We start from the raw sequence: 16,968 nt of genomic DNA, 5'->3' as shown, positions 1-16,968 counted from the left end.
TCATAACTCATGTTCTCTTTTATATCTATTCAAAGAAAAGATTGGTGCTTTTTTTAAAGTTATGTTCTTTGTCCTAATCCTTTTTTTTTTAATACTGTGAAGAATTCTTGCTCATTTAGCTGCGTCCACTGCTGACTTTCCTTGCTCAGCTTAGTCAGATTTTGGGGGTAGTATATATTGTCTATAAACTTCAGGTAGTTCAGCTGCTCTGCCTTTCATGCTGAATCTTTTTTAATTTTCCACACCATTGTCCGGAAGAGACTTTCAAAGCTAAGAATGATTTCAGAGAGTCACCTTGTTCTGTTCTTTCTGATTTGGGCTATTAACTGCTCATGCCTGATCTTCTGGTAAAGGCAGCTGTTCACCAAAAATAGTGCATGTAAAATCTTATTCTCAGACCTTTCCTTTAAATTGAAAGATGGTTTACCTATCACAATAGAGATATTAGTTTGCAGTTGTTTCTTTCTCTTTTGAAATGTCATCCTCCTGCCCTTGAGTACAATCACTCTTAACATGATGTCTTAGGCAGACAATGTTTACCTTTATTTCCTGATTCTGCCACACATCCTAGTAGCTTTCAGAATGGAAGCTGTCAGGTACCAACTGGCAGGAACCACCACACTTTTATTTTGCACTTTCTTTGGCAATTTAATAATACTGCATTTTTCAGTTTTCTGTTTCTCTGTTGTAGTTTGCATCTTTGTTCATCTTTCATTAAGGCAAGACATCATTTATGTCTTGCCTTGATTTTCTGCTTTTGGAGGATGTGATGTCTTTCATCCTTCCTCTTAGGCTGTTGAAATTCTTCCTTCATCTCACTGCACCTTTACAGGTTAATTTTAGTTGTCTGCTTATGGGTGATCACTCTGTTTTTATCCAGCTTTACACTAAGTGGAATCTTCTTTGTGTTTCCCTCCTGGGACTGTCTCGTCCCTTGAACTTCTGCTCTGTGGAGAAGTGGAAGTATTCTGCTGCTTGATCAGAAAAATACCAAAGACATTTTTATGCTAGCAGGTAGCTTTTTTTTGTGTCTTATCTAAATTCATAGCAAATAGATTTACATGGTGTCTCTTAATCTAATGCTAGCTTTCCTATAGTCTTGTGCTAAACTTACTAGGCATGGGTAACATCTGTCTCTTGCAGCATCAATTATATATGTATATATGTATGGAACCTGTGCTTTGTGCTCTTCACTTGTATATAACTTCCCAATTACTTTCTGCTGCATATCTGCTGAGTTTCCAGTCTTGTTCCATCCAGAATCTTTTCTAATTTAATGTTGCTGCTCTCATGATTCAAGGTGCAGAACACCTGGCTTCCAGACTTGGAAGAGTGAAGGAAACCTGGAACTTGTTAAAAAAATTTTGGCAAGAAGTGGAGGTGGTAATTTTCAACAAGCCAGCCAACAGCAGGCTGAGAAATCCTAATGCCTGGTTTCTCTCTGATGTAAGTGGTACCATGTATTTTAAAGTAAGCTCAGAAATAAAAGACTGAAATAGAATAATTCATGTGCTGTACACATGGCAGATCAGAGCAAAGCAGTCCTAATGAAATAGCAGTCTTTCCACTCTTCACATAAGCTGCTGCTGGGACAGAAGTGTAGTGATTTTCTCCTGCACAGGTAGAAAAGGCACAGAAAAGCGATGTCATGAAACCTGTAAGGGAAATTTTCCTTAAAAATTTCCCTGGAGTATTGGCTTTCAAGTATGAAGACTGGCTACAATGATCAGTAGATCAGTTCAGGCATAGAAGAAGCCATTCTGCCTACTTTCCTGCAGATCTTTCCATGCAAAACTGCAGAAAACTTCTAACTACCTCAGATATCAGAGGCACCGTCTCATCTAAGGTGTGCATCTGTTTCAGTGGAGCAAAAAAGAAATAATTGTCTACTTTCCAAAATGTGTGTTTAGTTTTTAAGAACCATAGGATAGAGAGTACCATCAGGGCTCCCTAAGAATTGCGTTTGGATAGATGGCTGCCAGCAGTGACTTTTTGTTAAAAGGAAAGGTGATTTTAGATACCAGCGACTAGTAGTACGAAACCAGTCTAGCACTCAGTCTGATAGCACAGCCGTTGAGGTTTGGTGCCGAGGCGGGAGCTGGGGAGAGAGAGTCGGGGAAGGCGTTGAGGGAGTGGGAAGATAATTTTCACACTCTGTACAAGTAACATAAGCTCTGTGTTTAATCTAATATCCTGAAATCTGACATGGATGGCTGTCCTCAGGGGATATTCACATATTAGTTGTAAGTTCTTATTTGATGAGAGGAGAACTCACTGAAACATTGCAGGAAGGGTAGCTGTGAAAATTTTTCCACAAATTTTTTTTCAGTGCTTCTTATTTCCTCATAACCTCATGTCCTACTGAATTGCCTTCATTTTCCCTGTCTGATATGAAATATATTACTGGGTTATGACAAATACTCAGACCTGTTGCAAAAATGGGATCATTCACTATTTTTCTTCAAAATTCCAGTAATATTGCTCAGTGGCTGTGGCATACAACCTTGCAGTGGTGCAATGACCTGGTCTCAGGCTTTCCAAGTGTTTTGTGTACATTAATTAAACTTCACAGTACCCTTCTGAGGCAGTGTCTGACCTGTGTTAGGCAGTGCTCTATGAGTAGTTATAGTGTAATTATTGCAGCTGTTTAGGAATGCAAGTATGGTGTTGGGTAAAATCAGAGAAGCTGGCCCCATCACATACCATATATCCTCCTCTCAAGGTCTTAGCACTATGATAACAGGAATGACAGAAATAGAAACTATGAGTCGCTACTCCTGGGAGAGTGATTTCATCATTGGGCAGTGTCTCTTCCCTTAGGACCTTCTGTGTAGTTGCTTTAACCCACCTTCTTTCTACCTTTGTTGCAAAGAAGTAGTCTGACTCTAAATCAAATTTTAAATGAAGCTATTCGCAGTAATACATCTCTTCCATAGGTGGTTTGCACTGTCTTTCTTTTTAAGTTAGATATACTAGGAATTATACTGAACTACTTGCTGTGTAGTCAATTGTGCATGAAAATTGACAACACTGAAGCACCTTTTCAGAATAGAATGTCCTTACTGATGATGCAAGGCAATTTAGTTCTGTTAGTTCTGTTTGCTGGAAATCAACCAAAGCGCAACACCAGTTTTTGTTTCCCTCATCCCCGTGTCACAACCCTCAATCTTTTGTGTAGATGTTCAAAGCTAAAATTCTCATTCTTTAGAGAGCCTGCACAACTTCACTCTATTATCATTTGGATTATCATGTGAGGTCTAATCGGGCTTTTTTTAATACTGTATAATAATTTTTGCATTATAAATGCAGCAAAACTTGCAAAACGTGATCACCAAAGAACTGTTAAAGCTGATTTCCTATCACTGGAGTTTACAGTCTGTAGCTGACAGCTCGGTATACATGTAACTGAGTAAAGGTCAGAAGTAATCCACCCCTTTGCATTCTGGCACTGCAGACCCATTCTAAATACAGTAACTAGCTGCAGTGGTGGGTTCTGTTCAGATCTCCCTCCTGGCATACACAATGCAATGAGAAAAGTAGCTAATGAAAGCTTAGTTTTCAGTTTTGAGAGGGCTTGCCCAATTCTGTTTACTAAAGATCAGGCTGCCTTCTGCTTTGCTTCAACATTACCATCATCCAAAATAAGACACTGACTGCTCCAGAATAACACACTGACCACAAATCATGTTTGAGAACAGAAAAAGTAGCTGATATCGTGGTGCTGCATGGTAGGGCAGCAGCTGTGACAGAGACACAGGTTCTGTGCATGTTTGTTCACTGGTTTCTGAGACCAGTCCCATGGCTGAATTTATTTGCTCTTTCTCCTTCTGTTTTTTGAACTGTGATTTTTTTATTTATTTATTTTAAAGTTGTAATTTGGTTTTGGTTTTGTTTGGTTTGGAGGTCTTTGTTTTATTTTGGTTTGGTGTGTTTTTTAACTTGGTATTGGAGATACCACCTCAAGGGAATCCACAGGGGCATTTTCTCCTATTTATGCAGCATTTTCTACTGGAAAGATAATGAGGTCCCTACTTAGTATGAGGCAATCTTCAGTAATTTATGCCTGTGTCTTGGCTGCAGAAAACAGACTACATCATATTTATTTTTGGAAAAGCACGGGAGATCTCTTACTGAAATTAAAAGTAAACTTTCTGTTGACTTAATGGTTGAAATTATTTTCAGTGGTTTTGTGCAGTTGTTTTCAATTTTTTGGACAGGACTGATCACAGGAGAATGATGAAGATTTAGTAGCAAGAAAATAGGATTAATTAGAAACTGTGAGGTCCTGCAATGACCCTAGAGATTTCTAAAGTAGGCATGACTTCAGTTAAACATGATATTGGCTTCTTGTCTCCAAAACAGTGACACCCCAAAGCGTGGATGAAGTTGTTGTAAAATGTGCTTCTTCAGAAGGTGTCATTCATCAAGATAAAGCACTTTTTAATGTTTCTGTTGAACTATTTGAATAAACATGAATCAGATACTCTCTTTCCTATTTACTCATGAGTCAACATGAGAGATGTTGATCCTGTGCTATTAATGATCGTAATTTTAACTGCAATGGTTTTATGCAGTGCTTTTAGTTGGACTTCTTCTCTAAGAGGTTATATTATTTTTGTTACTTTATGTACTTCAACATTGTTTAGCACATTTGAAAATTATATTTTGTCCTAATTCAGAATTTCTTCTTTCATTTTGCAGTACAGCAGTGTTATTATGTTACCATATTTTTATAATCTTCTGAAGAACACCACTCCTTGATTCCAGCATAATTTCTGTTTATTTAAAAGGCTGACACGTTATAGTTTACTCAGATCAGAAAAAATTAGTGAACACTCCAGGAACATCAGGGGTGAATGACAATTATTAGTTTGTAATCTCTGCAACTTTTCTCTCTATTCCTTTTCCTTCATAGGAAGGAAGGATTCAACTATTAATATTATTCTTCTTTATTCATTGAAGATATAATTCAAAATGTATTAATAGCTAACTGCAGAGTGCCATAGAAGTCTAATAAGATAACAAACTACTTTAAAAACTAGGCAACTTTCTGTACATTTTCTTAATTCTAGACCATGTACTTTCACAGCTATGTACTTAAGCCAGTGTCCTCTCAAATATTCTCACCCAGTTATTGCAGTAGGTCAGTTTTGGCAAGTTCACTGTTCAGTGTGAACAGGAGTACAGACTCAGGTTTCAAAATAATTCATCTGTCTGTGAAATGAAACACCAGTAGTTTAATGTGTTTTTTTAAAATTAATAATTACAGTGTATTTATACTGTCTTTCAATTCACGTAATTCAACAGCAGATGATGAAAAAGATCGTAGATAACTGGATTCGATGCCATGTCAAAGCAGGATTGTTCCTGGTGTCGTGTTTTCCATTGCGTTACCCAGTACACTTTTTGGGAACTTGAAGGATAGATTGCCCTTAATTTCCAGCTTCTGTCTAGGTAAGGTTGAGGTTCTTACATGGGTTTTGATAAGAGGCTCATTCTTTGTTGCAGTCAGAAGTTCATCAATGTAGAATGACATTTGCCGAGATGAATGCATGTGTTTTGTGTAATAAAGGAGCAGTTTATAAACTTTAATGACTGGATGGTGAAATTGGAAGAGAAAGCCTGTGACCCCTTGACTTAGAAGGGTCTGAAAAGATAGAGGTGTTGCTTCTTGAGGGTCTTTTCAGCTGGTTTATTAAGTGATTGGTTTACGGACTCTGCAGTAAACATTGGGCTTTGTATTCCAACCTTGTGGGAGAATTCAGTGGTAAGTAGATTTCCTGGCTAGCCAGGGAAAAGTTGTGGATTCAGTCCCTCATTGCAGAAGTGGCAGTATTCCTTAACCGGAATTACTAACCATCTTGTAATCTAGAGAGAGAGGCTGATCTGTAGTACGAGTCTCTTCCTATTTTGTAACTCACTATCTACATGAAAGGATTGGTAGTCCCGCCTACTCACATAAAGTCATCTTAATCCAGGTAAACTTTTTTCTCCTCTCTTCTTTCTCACAGCCCACCAGGCTTACTCCTCAACTAAACTTTTAGTTGTATTTAAAAGATTACTTTAAAAATGTTTCCTTTACTTTTTGCAAAATTTCACTCAGTCTCTTCCAGAAATAATTTCCAGTGTGAAAGTTCTTCAAGTGAGCCCTTTCTTCAAGTGGAAAGTTTTTGCACTTTCTTCTTTTATTTAATAGAGGAAAACATTGAAGAAGTTACAGAACTTGACCTTCTGTGGCTTGTATTGTCACTTAAACCAGCTACCATAAGTGATGACTGAAGGATGTACAGTCCAGCATTTATCTTGCTTGATTAGCAGATCTATCCACTGAATTTTGTTCTTTCTGACACTATGGAAGTGAAACTGTTTGCCCAGCCTTCTCAATTCTGGCCAGCTAATTATCTCTGTAGGATTAAAAGCAAACAAACCACAACAGGCAAATGGTTTATGCTTGGTTTTCAAAAGAGATGTTAGATACTAATTTCCATTTGTTCTCATTGTTAAGGAATTGTGCTGACAAAAGCACTTTGCTCGTGAAATAAGAAGAATGGAAGGGAGAGGGGAAGGCAAGATTAATAGGACTGAGGGATGTGCGTGTGGCTTGGCAAATTGAGCAAGTGGAGGAGGTGGGGTCAGAGTTCCTGACTTCACAGCTGATAGACTGATTTTCTCAGTTTAACTGATTTACTCTGTGACACAGCGTGCCTTGGCTCTTCAGTATGCCCATCCATAAGATTATGTTACCTGATTTAATAAAGGGTTCTGCAGATTATTTTGTAAAATGCTTTGGGAAATTTGAATGAGAAGATTTATAGCTAGATAGGTCCAGATGTAGAAATAAATACAGATATGCATCTTAGCCTACTGCAGTTACAGAGCACAGCATTACTGCCACCAGTGGAAAGGACTGAAAGAAATCCCGTGGAAGCTATTAAGTAATTCCTTGAATCTTTTCATACATATACTAGATGTTTCTTTTGTTTAGCAACAGATGTGGGGTGATATGCAACTTAGTGCATGGATAGAGGCAGAAGTGTGGGGAGAAAGGACCATTTGTTGAGGTTTTAAAATTCCTTTTTAACTTGTCATTAGAACCAATATTCATTTTTTCTCTCCTCTAGAGCCCTAGCTATTTACTCGGTGTTAAGTCACTGGCATTTTAAATGAAAGAATTTCAATACCCAAGAATTACATCCTGAGGAGAAATAAAAAGGCTTTTTCAAGCATGCTTTTCTTGAAGACAGAGTACTGGGTAGATAGTTTCCCGGTCAGCTTCCGGATGGCACTTTTTAGATGTTTATAGCTGCTTTTCTCTGAACGCTTGCTTCTCCTATGGCTCATTAGTTCCATTTGCAAATCACTCAGGTTTTAAACCATTTAATGACTCATTCTTAAAAACTATTTTAAACCTGTAGTGATCTGCTGGAAATAACACCAACCTATTCTTCTACAGCACTATAGGATTCATTCCCCATGCTTTGTATCTTCCATATATTTTTCCTTTAGATTCCCTTTCCTCTTTCTTCAATTTCAGCTATCCTTGTGTAGTGGTGTTCAGATGGAGTAGAAAGCAAGAAGGGAGAGTTCCCTTAAAGCATTTTGGTACACCATTGAGAGAGAAGCCTATTGGTGTGTGTCAGCGGGAACGCAGGCAAGAGGTAACAGGTGGCATGAAAGGAAAGCTAAGAAGCCATGAAGATACAATGGAACAGCATTTGTCAAAAAAAGATGAGTAATGTCAAAGTGATGTGCAGGGAAGGGAGACAGCTGGGGACCTAAGGCAATGGTGGTCAGAGCTTGAAAGTGGACAAACACCATTCTTCCCAGACAGAGCCTTCTCTGGAATGAGTGACCCATGGTGACCTGCTGACTACTGGGGGAAAACCTTTGGCCTCTTCACACTGAGCTGAAAGACCCTGGTTTCTAGATCAAAAGGCATACAGACTTCTCAAGTATTTTGATTCATGTTTCTTCTCAAAGGTGTCCTGTGCCATAAGTACATGGGTACAAATTGAAAGAGGGGAAATCTAGGTTCAGTATTAGGAAGAAATTCTTTACTGTGAGAGTCATGAGACTCTGGAACAGGTTCCCCAGGGAGGTTGTGGATTCTCCAACTCTGGCATTGTTCAAGGCCAGGTTGAATAAGGCCATGAGCAACCTGGGAGGTGTCCCTGCGCCTGTTGGGACTAGATATCTTTAAGGTCCCTTCCAATCCCTTAACATTCTGTGGTTCTACGATTAAGCCATGCAGTGAGGGAAGAAGCTACAGTGCTGCAGGGTTTATTTTGCCTAATCAGTATGGCTGCATCAACATTAATAAATGTGGCCAGTGTGCCCAGCGTCATTCTCAGGCCCTGAGCGCAGCTAGCTACATGGAGATCAGCTCTATATAATCAAACTTTTTGTAGGTTTTAGATGATAGCCACATGTAAACTGCTTGCTTGTGTAGTATCTGTAGATTGCTAACTCCCAAAGTGTGTCTGGGAATTGTCAAATCCAGGACAGTGACCCATGAGTGATTTATCACCATTGGTGATTGATTTCCAGCTCCCAGGGTGCAGTAGGTTGGCCTCCCCTGAAGGGTATAGAAAGGGTTGGAAAGCTGGCATTATAATGATAATGGAAGGTCAGACATAAGCAGTGAGGATGCACAATGAGACACGTTGATCTTGACAGTTCTTGACAGCCCATAATATTTTGGGTTGACTTTACTCCACCTTCAGGAACTGAGAGAATATTTTGAATAAGTTTTGCTTTTGAATGTCTGAAGTTTGTTTCAGCCTGAGGAGCTTGATTGGAAAAGTGAACAGGGACAGATTGCAAGTCTTCTTCCACAGAACTACTTCAGTTTTTTCAGAACTCTCTGCACAAGATTATTGGGACGTTATTCCATGAGGACCTGCTATGAAACAAGGCTAAAAAGAGGCACTTTTCTGTTTACTGCACGAGGAATTACACTTGCCAATGCCATTATGTGAATATGATCCTAATGCCGATTTGCAGCAATGCTGTAAGCAAACTTATACCATGGTTTATTTCTTACTAATTAAAGTCTTATTTAGGAATGAGTAATTTCTACACCGGAATGATTTATTTATTTATTTAAAATCACAGAGGCAGGCATTTCGTACTGAGGTCTGCTGCCTCCGTAGTGCAACTTATTATCCCAAAAATGATCTGGGGTTGCTTCTCTCTGAATTCAGGAACCTGTAACATTAATGTTACTGCATTTTATAATTGGTACTTGATAATTTAAGTGGATAATCAGCTAAGACATAAATGCAGCTTACCAGGAAACAATTGAGAATTTAGGATCATAAGGCTGATTAGACACTGTGTTATGCCAGTCTCATGCTAAGATAATTCTACTGAGTTGAAGTTGTACAAATAATGCTGTAAGATGCACAGTGGTCAGGCAGGCCCCCTTCACAGATGCTTGACTGCTTATCTTTGAGCAGACACTGAAAGGTCTGAAAGGTAGCAAGCTCTTGTTACTGAGAAAGATTATATGCTCCTCAAGTCTAGGACCATAGACATTTCCTGTGATCTTTGGTACTTCTTTCATAGAGAAGTTTGAAAAATATCTCAAAGCAGTCATCATTTCAAATGCTTGTCTCCTGTTATCTAGGCTCTTTATTTTAGTTTAAAACATTAAGGGAGAAGTATCTTGTCCAGCATTACATAAGCCTGGTGGCTTCTAGCATTCATTGGGAATGCTCGTGTGCTGCTAAAGCATGTGTTAGTGCTCTGTGGAGGAGGGAACTGGGTGCGTTTTTCTGGTGGACAAGCACAAGAGTAGCAGCACACAATTCGTACAGGCTCTTAAATCAGGGCCCAAGTAGTGGCCCAAGAGTGGCCATGTGGTCCGCTCGAGCTGTTAGGTAAAGGTGAACAAAGAAAGCTTTATATTATCTTTGGTACAAGGCTTCATGAGAACCAGTTTAGTCTATGTCACAAAAGATAACAGCCTTATTGTCTGGTCTCAAAGGGAGGCGGTGCAGAGCCTGGTGTGGAAGATGTTGTTGCTGGATGTAGTAGCACAGGAAGGAGACCACTCACTCTTTTGTCCCAAGGGCTCATTCTGGCCCTGTTTCCCATGGTATGGGGATGGAGAGCAAATGGAGAGAGTTCAGTGATGATAATTACAAGTTGTTTTTTTTCCTAGAGTGTGCTTCCCTGATACCAGGAAGTACTTTTACTGAGAGGATTAACCTGTCAGTATTTTGTGCTGCTCTGGGACTCACATAACCTGAATCATTTGGATCTGTTTCTCAGATTCCTCTGGACTTACTAGGCTCATGAAATCTATGCACTCTGATGAGCAGTTAATGCTCTCTCCAAAAGTGCTGGCTAATCCCTGAGTGCCTGTTTGGCACGCCCCTGACAACTTCGATGTCACAGGAGCAGCAGCTGGAGCTGTGTGTTCAGTGGCCATGTGATGGTTGGTTGGGGTGTGTTAGACATATGCTGTGTGTTCAGGCCTATTTAAAGGATTAATTTACATGAGCCATGCAACTGTATGGAAACTAGTGGTCTTCAGTCTGTGCTCATTACTCTGCCATACTTGAGCACAACGAACTATTCATCTTATTCCCAGTTTATTTTTCCTCCCAAAAATTCACCAAGGGAAAAAAAACTCCCATGAAAATAACAGAACAGCCTCCATGAGTGGTTGGAAGGGAAAGAATAAATTAATTTCCTTTGCTTTCCTGCTCTAGGCTCAGTCTGGCTGAAACCAGCTGCCCAGTCTGTCTGGTTCATAGCTCTGAGTGAGCCACTGTACCCAGGAAAGACACTGGAGTAGGTGGGTTGGGAGCTTTTCTGAGATCAGTAAGGTAGAGGGGAAAGAAAATTACTGTTTAGGAAAACAGCTCCCAGTGAAATGATTGCTTTTTAAAGCAATTTAGTGGAATGACTGCTCTTTGAGGTAATATTCCCAAATTTCTTCTTTAGTTACTGACTATATATCGGGTTATTCTTTTAGGTCTTTACAACAGACTTTCTGTTTCATAATGGAACTTTTTTGTTTCCTGTACAATAAGGGTCATTTTACTCTGTCTTCTAAGCACAGGAAGCTTCACTTTTTTTGTTTTTCTTTGAACTTAATAGGTTTACTTTGTTGTTCTTAGGCTGAGAATTTTTTAATTATTACTTTGTTTGTAGAAGTATGGCAAAAGTCCTGAAAACTGTTGTCCAAAAGGAACTAGCCCCTGTTTGAATTTTTGCTTTGATGCCAAAGGAATTTCTGTGAAGGAAGGGAAAATTCTGATCTCTTTGTCACTGAGAGCATATCTGAACTGATTTGAGTAGTATCTGGTAAAATTGGCATCATCCATAACTACTGGAAAAAGACACATTACATTATTGTCTTACTTCTTAATAACAGTACAGTACCATTTCCATCAAGGTTAGGCAGTTTTGAAGTTTGCTAATAAATATCTAATTGCAGCTGTGCCAGTGGATCAGCATGGCTCTGAGTCAGGAAGACTGAGATACTGATTTCTGTTCAGTCTTTGAGGTGCCAACTGTCCCTTGACCTGTCCTTCTATCAAGCTGCTGTTGCTGAGCTATACATTAACTTTCTAAGAGCCGACTTTTTCCTTTTCCCCCACAAATTTCTGGACTGCTTGTTTTATTTGTTTATGCATTTATTTATTCATTTATCATACATCCAGCAAGATGAATCTGTATGAAGAGCTGACTGTAATTCAGCCGTATCATCACAGAGGATTTTTCCAAGGAGAATTGGAAAATCCCACTATGAGAGTCACAGCCCAGCTGCACATATTAAAACTTATTGCAGCTCTGAACAATTCAATTGTACAATTTAAATAATGAAGTGGATCTCAAATGCTTTTATTGCAACCAAACAAATAGACACACGATGAATGCGGCCCTGCCACTGTTGACCGACATAAAACATTAGGAAATGTCATATTTCATGGTGCAGTTAAATACCCATCTCAGCATGGATGTCATATTTATATTGTAACAGTGCTTTATGATGGCCATGATTTTTACTGATGACCCTTGCTACCCATATAAAACATGTTTTCTTCCAGCAACTGCGTTATCAAACTGACATCACCCCTCTTTGTCCTCCTTTCCTATTCCACATCCACAGCAACTTTTCATAGCAGATGGATTCCAGCATTTCACCTGTTTAGCTGCTTTAAAAAAAAAATCATTCATAGATTAAAACGACGAGATGAAATTATGACATTTCTTAGAGTTCCCCTCTCGAAAGTGTATGTGGCACAGAACTTTATGGGAAGGAAATGTCATGTTCAAATCTTACATAGCAAGAAAATCTAATCCATCTCCTGCTAAGGATGCTGATTTTTGGGGTTTGGGAATGATCTCAGCTTTGATAATGAATGGAATACAAATCACTTGAAAAATATGGCCATTTGCCTTGATCTTTCAGAGAAATTATACTAAACTTATGGTGAAATAGCCATTTCCAATATGGTCAGCGAAAGACAGTATTAAAGGAAGGAAGTTTGTTAAAGTTCAGAGAAGCTAAATGAATTCTTTCAAACAGTCAGTAAGAATAGGGGGGAGTTTTTAATTATTTTGGCACTTTTTACATCCTTATTCTTGCAAAGCTGGAAATTCTGTGTGAATAGCGTCCCTCTGGGAAAAAAGTAGTATTTTATTTGCAGCCTGTCAAGAATAGAGATATCTGAAAGCTGGTTAAAGTGAAAACCAAAGAAAATTGTTTGGATTGGGCTGCTGCCTGAAAAAGCTTGCTCTGAATGCTGGCCTATGTATTACTTAATGCTAAAAATGCCCTCATTGTTCAAGCTGTCTTAGCTAGTGGATTGAATTTATTTAGGAATGTCAGCTGAAGGTGCATTCTATGTTGGGATGGGAAGTTATTTGTATGTTTTGTGGAAAGAAACCTGATATTTTTAGGAAAATTAGTTATAAATGCCAGGTACACTTGTTGCTGAAATTTTGGTCTGGTAACCTACTGAATTTACAGTCAGAATTTGGTTTTAGGTGGGATGCAAAATAGAGCAGGCTAGATAATCTTTCTAGCTAGATGGGTGAGCACTTTTTCTAGGAATAAACAACAGACTGATTTTTTCCTTTTCAAAGTAGTTAATGTTCTTCAAGGACTCTTCCTCAACCTTTACAAGCAGAGCATAAACAGTGAGGGATCAATCTTCAGTGCATCAGTTTCACATCAGCCTGCAAGAAGCATTTTACCTCTAAATGGTGCTGAGCCCTCACTGTACAGTGAGGCGTTGCCTGCACATGTGCAGCAGTTCTACTTCTTTCTAGTTGTGTTGAACACAGTGCACTTTGGAAGGTTTAATCTACAGGGCATGTCTTGCACAGTTGGTGTGGGCAGCTACAGTTGTCAAATGCATTTTTGTGGTGAGGTAGTCCTCTGACCAGGGCTGTTTAGTGTCCAGAAATTCCAGACAAGCAGTTGAATCTTTTTTCTTTTCCTTGTCTGTAAAATTCCTCAAGCAGTAAAAAAAAAGATGTGAAGACGAAAACAGGGTAGTGTTAATCACAGTTATCTGTTGTAATAGGCTTGGAATTCAAAGAAAGGCTGATAATCTTGAGGCTTCTGATGTCCTTTACTGCAAAAAAATTGCTCAGTCACAGTGGCTGCAGGCCCTGTCCCTTTGCTTGTCCTTCTGCATGGGCTTATGCCACTCATAAATAGGATCCTACTCTCCCGTGCTGAGTTCTGTGCAGCTTGGTGTGGGTTCACTTGGAAAACTGAAGATAAAAAAGCAGATGTAGAAAATAGAATTATGTGTTCTCACCTGTTTTGTCTGAGGTAAAGCAAGTTGTTTACTGACCTTTTCTTGCTTTAATGATCTCCGTGTTCCATCTCTTATTCCAGGAAGCTTTGCTTATCTGCTGGTACCTGTGACTAGAGAGCATTAATTTGGACACCTGGATGACAAAGAATTGTTTATTTACACTTAAGCAGCTGCAGTGTTGTAGTGCATCCTTTGAGGATAAGAGCACATGATGGACACTAATTGGAAGACTTTAAAAGCTGAGCAGTATCTGCCTTGAATTATAACCTTGTGCTGTGCTCTGCACAAGATCTGTAAGATCAAGGCAGAAAGTCTCACTGAGAACTAGTACAGAGTTTCAGAGATTGCGAAAAAAAGCATTGGCAGTCCTCGAAATGCCTCAGTGAGGGGTGAGTGGTAGACATACCTCTCAATTGCATTGACCTGAAGAAGAGGAAAAAATTTTGATGTGCTGTTGGAAATTCTAAGCTGTGTTGTGTTAGTCCTGCATGAATTGTAGATCTCTGTTAATTTAAGAGAGGGCTAAGCTTCAGGACCTGAACAGGCTGATTTTTCATGTGCAGAGTTCTGCAAAGACTGCTTTGTAGATTGTTTTTTTAGGTATCTGTGAGCTTTACAAGCCACTGTACAATGGGCAAAAGGAAAAGTATATAACCCCAGAAGTACAGACAGTGAAAACTATTATCTCACCAGGAAGTGTAAAAAGGGAACATCATTGAGGCAAGCAGCTGGGTGAAAAACTTTGTCAAATGGTAACTTTCCCTCTTTGGAGCTTTTCTGGATTTGCAAGGCATTGAGTAGAGTATCAGCTGGGGCATAAAGCACCAGTTTTAGTGGGACATTTGTGGCAGCAACGACCATCACATGAGAGGAGACAGAGGGAAGGCAGCAGCCCGATGGAGATTCACCTTGTCATTCACCTAAGAATGCAGCATCTGAGAAAGGGGAACTAGAAGAAAAGCCAGTTGTATATTACAAGGTGTGCTGTTGTTGTAAGGTGTAGTGCAATGATGTTTGCCATTATCCTTTGCAGTACTGCCTGGCAGCCAGGCTGCTCTCTGGAGCAGTATGTTGATTCGCAACAGAGAAAGGCTTGCGGTGTCTTGGTCACTTTGGGTAGTTTCTGTAGTAGACACCAGTTCAGTGACAAGATCCTGTGGTTTTTGTGTGTCCCCTAGAAAGGAGTCATTGCCCCTGCCCACCATTTCCTTTGTAGATGTGCAGCAGCCTGTGATGAAACATAAATTTAGACTACTGTCATGTGCCAAAAACCTGTTCAATGTTTTCATAATGCACCTAGAGTGATTTTAGGCATGTGTTTCTTTTCTTTAACTTGCTTGCTAGTCATGTTTATGACTTCAAGAGCACATCATTCAGGGTACCGTTTGGCCATCCTTGTGAAACCCCTTTTCAATTGTGTTGTTGGTTTATGTCTGAAGATGGAAAGCTTTTTAGTATTAGTCCTTCACAGAGGCACTTCAGTAAATACTTGGTATACAAAGTACAAGACTAGATATAATGAAAGAGCTGTTTGCTTGATTTCTTGATCCATGTTATTTGGGTGCATTGATTTTTACATGGATGCAGCTAGTGCTGGTTTCCCATGTAGACAGGCTTTTAGCAGGGGGTATTCCCTGACAGGCCTGTTTTGGGGATTTGTTATATGCATCTCTTATCATATAGGGAAAATGGTATTTTTAAAAATAACTTCTACATGATAGCTTTAATAACCCAGGTATCTGAAATGCAGATTTTACTTTTGTGGAGATTTGAGGATTAGAGGCTCACGGGTTCCTGTACAACAGAAAGCCCTTCATTACTATGTGTGTCTCATCTTGGTATGAAATGTTGACCTAAAGCCTTGCTTGTGTTTCTCTTTGTATATCCTGGCAGCAGAGTGGCTGGTGTTTCTGCTGCAGGAGTTACAAAAGCTTCCAATTACCATCTGTCCTGTCATACTTACAATTTTCAAGATCCAACCATGGCTCTCCTGGTGCGATTGACTTCGAATCATGATTGACGTTAACAGCTATTTTTAAAAGTCAGAAACTAGGCTTTATTTCTGACAAGGGGAGCATGTTTGATATTGAACTCATTGCAATAATATAGTTGAGTCCAGGGGTCCTGCAGTGACATTTATGACAGCTTTCTTTCACGTGCACATGTACCGCTATGTCCTAGTTGTGTAGGGCCTGCTCCAATGCTTTGAATTTAATTCCATGTTTGGGGGGCCCGAAGAAGGAAGAAGAAGGGAAGAGCGACCTAACAGAGACTATGAACACCCCATTGAGAGAGTTGTCCTATTACTGAGTGGAGGAACATAAAATGTAGCTCTTGCACATTGACTTCAGACATATTTTTGTTTGCAGAGATGCATATACCTTTTTTTAAGCTGTGGCATGCTGGCAGTAGAATGCACAGGGAGTTGATATGTTTTCTGCCTATTGAAAATGTCAAAAAATGCTCTGCAAGGGTAGTAAATAGTCTTTGGAACAGGCTCATTATATGCTTGAGGAAAGCAGACTTTTAATTAGCTTTACTTTTGTCGTTCATACCTGATTGCTTTTTATTTTGTATACAATAAGTAGTTATGAGAGATGCAGGCAAAAAGTTTTGATAGTTTTGATTCAACTTTGAAGCCAAGCCAGAAATAAAATGGTTTTGCCAAAAAGTAAAAAAAAATGCAAACAGACTTGTGTGAACTAAGTTGGCAAAAGTAAATACTACAGTAGCTTTAGTTGCATTGATTACAAGAAAAAGAAGAGACAGCTGCGAATGAAGTCCAAAGGACAGCAGCTGTGGCCTGAAAAATCAATATATTAGAATAAATTGTGGAAAACACTGGCTGTAGTTGAAAAGCATGTTCTGTAGAGAAAATCTTTAGAAGTAGTTATTGTACGTCAGAACTTTGCCCTTGTATTCAGTGGTTTTTCTGCTTCTGTATATTTTTAATAATTTGTGAATGAACTAAAATGAAATTTTGAAGGTTTTTTTTCTTTTTTGTGGCATACTTCTAGACTTTTCAGTACTCAAAACACTTTAAGTGACAACACAGTAGCATTTAAGTCTGCCACCAAAATTAGCGCTATAATTTCTGTGCAATGTTAAGGTGTTTTTGATGATTATGAGCCTGTTTCTGTCCTGTATAATAAAGTTTTTAAAGGGTTTCCTTCCAACTCGC

The 16,968-nt window shown here is 39.2% G+C and overlaps 1 protein-coding gene across 4 annotated transcripts in view; it reads left to right on the top strand.

The window, feature by feature from the left end:
• The window catches only part of TMEM108 (transmembrane protein 108), a 164,482-nt gene that overhangs the window by 13,962 nt on the left and 133,552 nt on the right, over positions 1 to 16,968 (top strand). Inside the window, exons 1-2 of one of the 4 annotated variants that reach the window (XM_048300425.1) lie at positions 917 to 1,014; positions 1,301 to 1,446. The exons of 2 other annotated variants lie outside the window; for them this stretch is intronic. The gene's annotated coding sequence lies outside the window, so the exon portion shown is untranslated. Of the gene's footprint in view, positions 1 to 916; positions 1,015 to 1,300; positions 1,447 to 16,968 lie in introns of those variants that run through there. One more of the 4 variants, XM_048300433.1, reaches the window with a different exon arrangement.

The sequence above is a fragment of the Corvus hawaiiensis genome, chromosome 1, assembly GCF_020740725.1.
Source record: "Corvus hawaiiensis isolate bCorHaw1 chromosome 1, bCorHaw1.pri.cur, whole genome shotgun sequence".
In the NCBI taxonomy this organism is placed as follows: Eukaryota; Metazoa; Chordata; class Aves; order Passeriformes; family Corvidae; genus Corvus; species Corvus hawaiiensis.
Note: the sequence above shows the minus strand (reverse complement) of the source record. Positions and strands in the feature narration are given on the sequence as shown.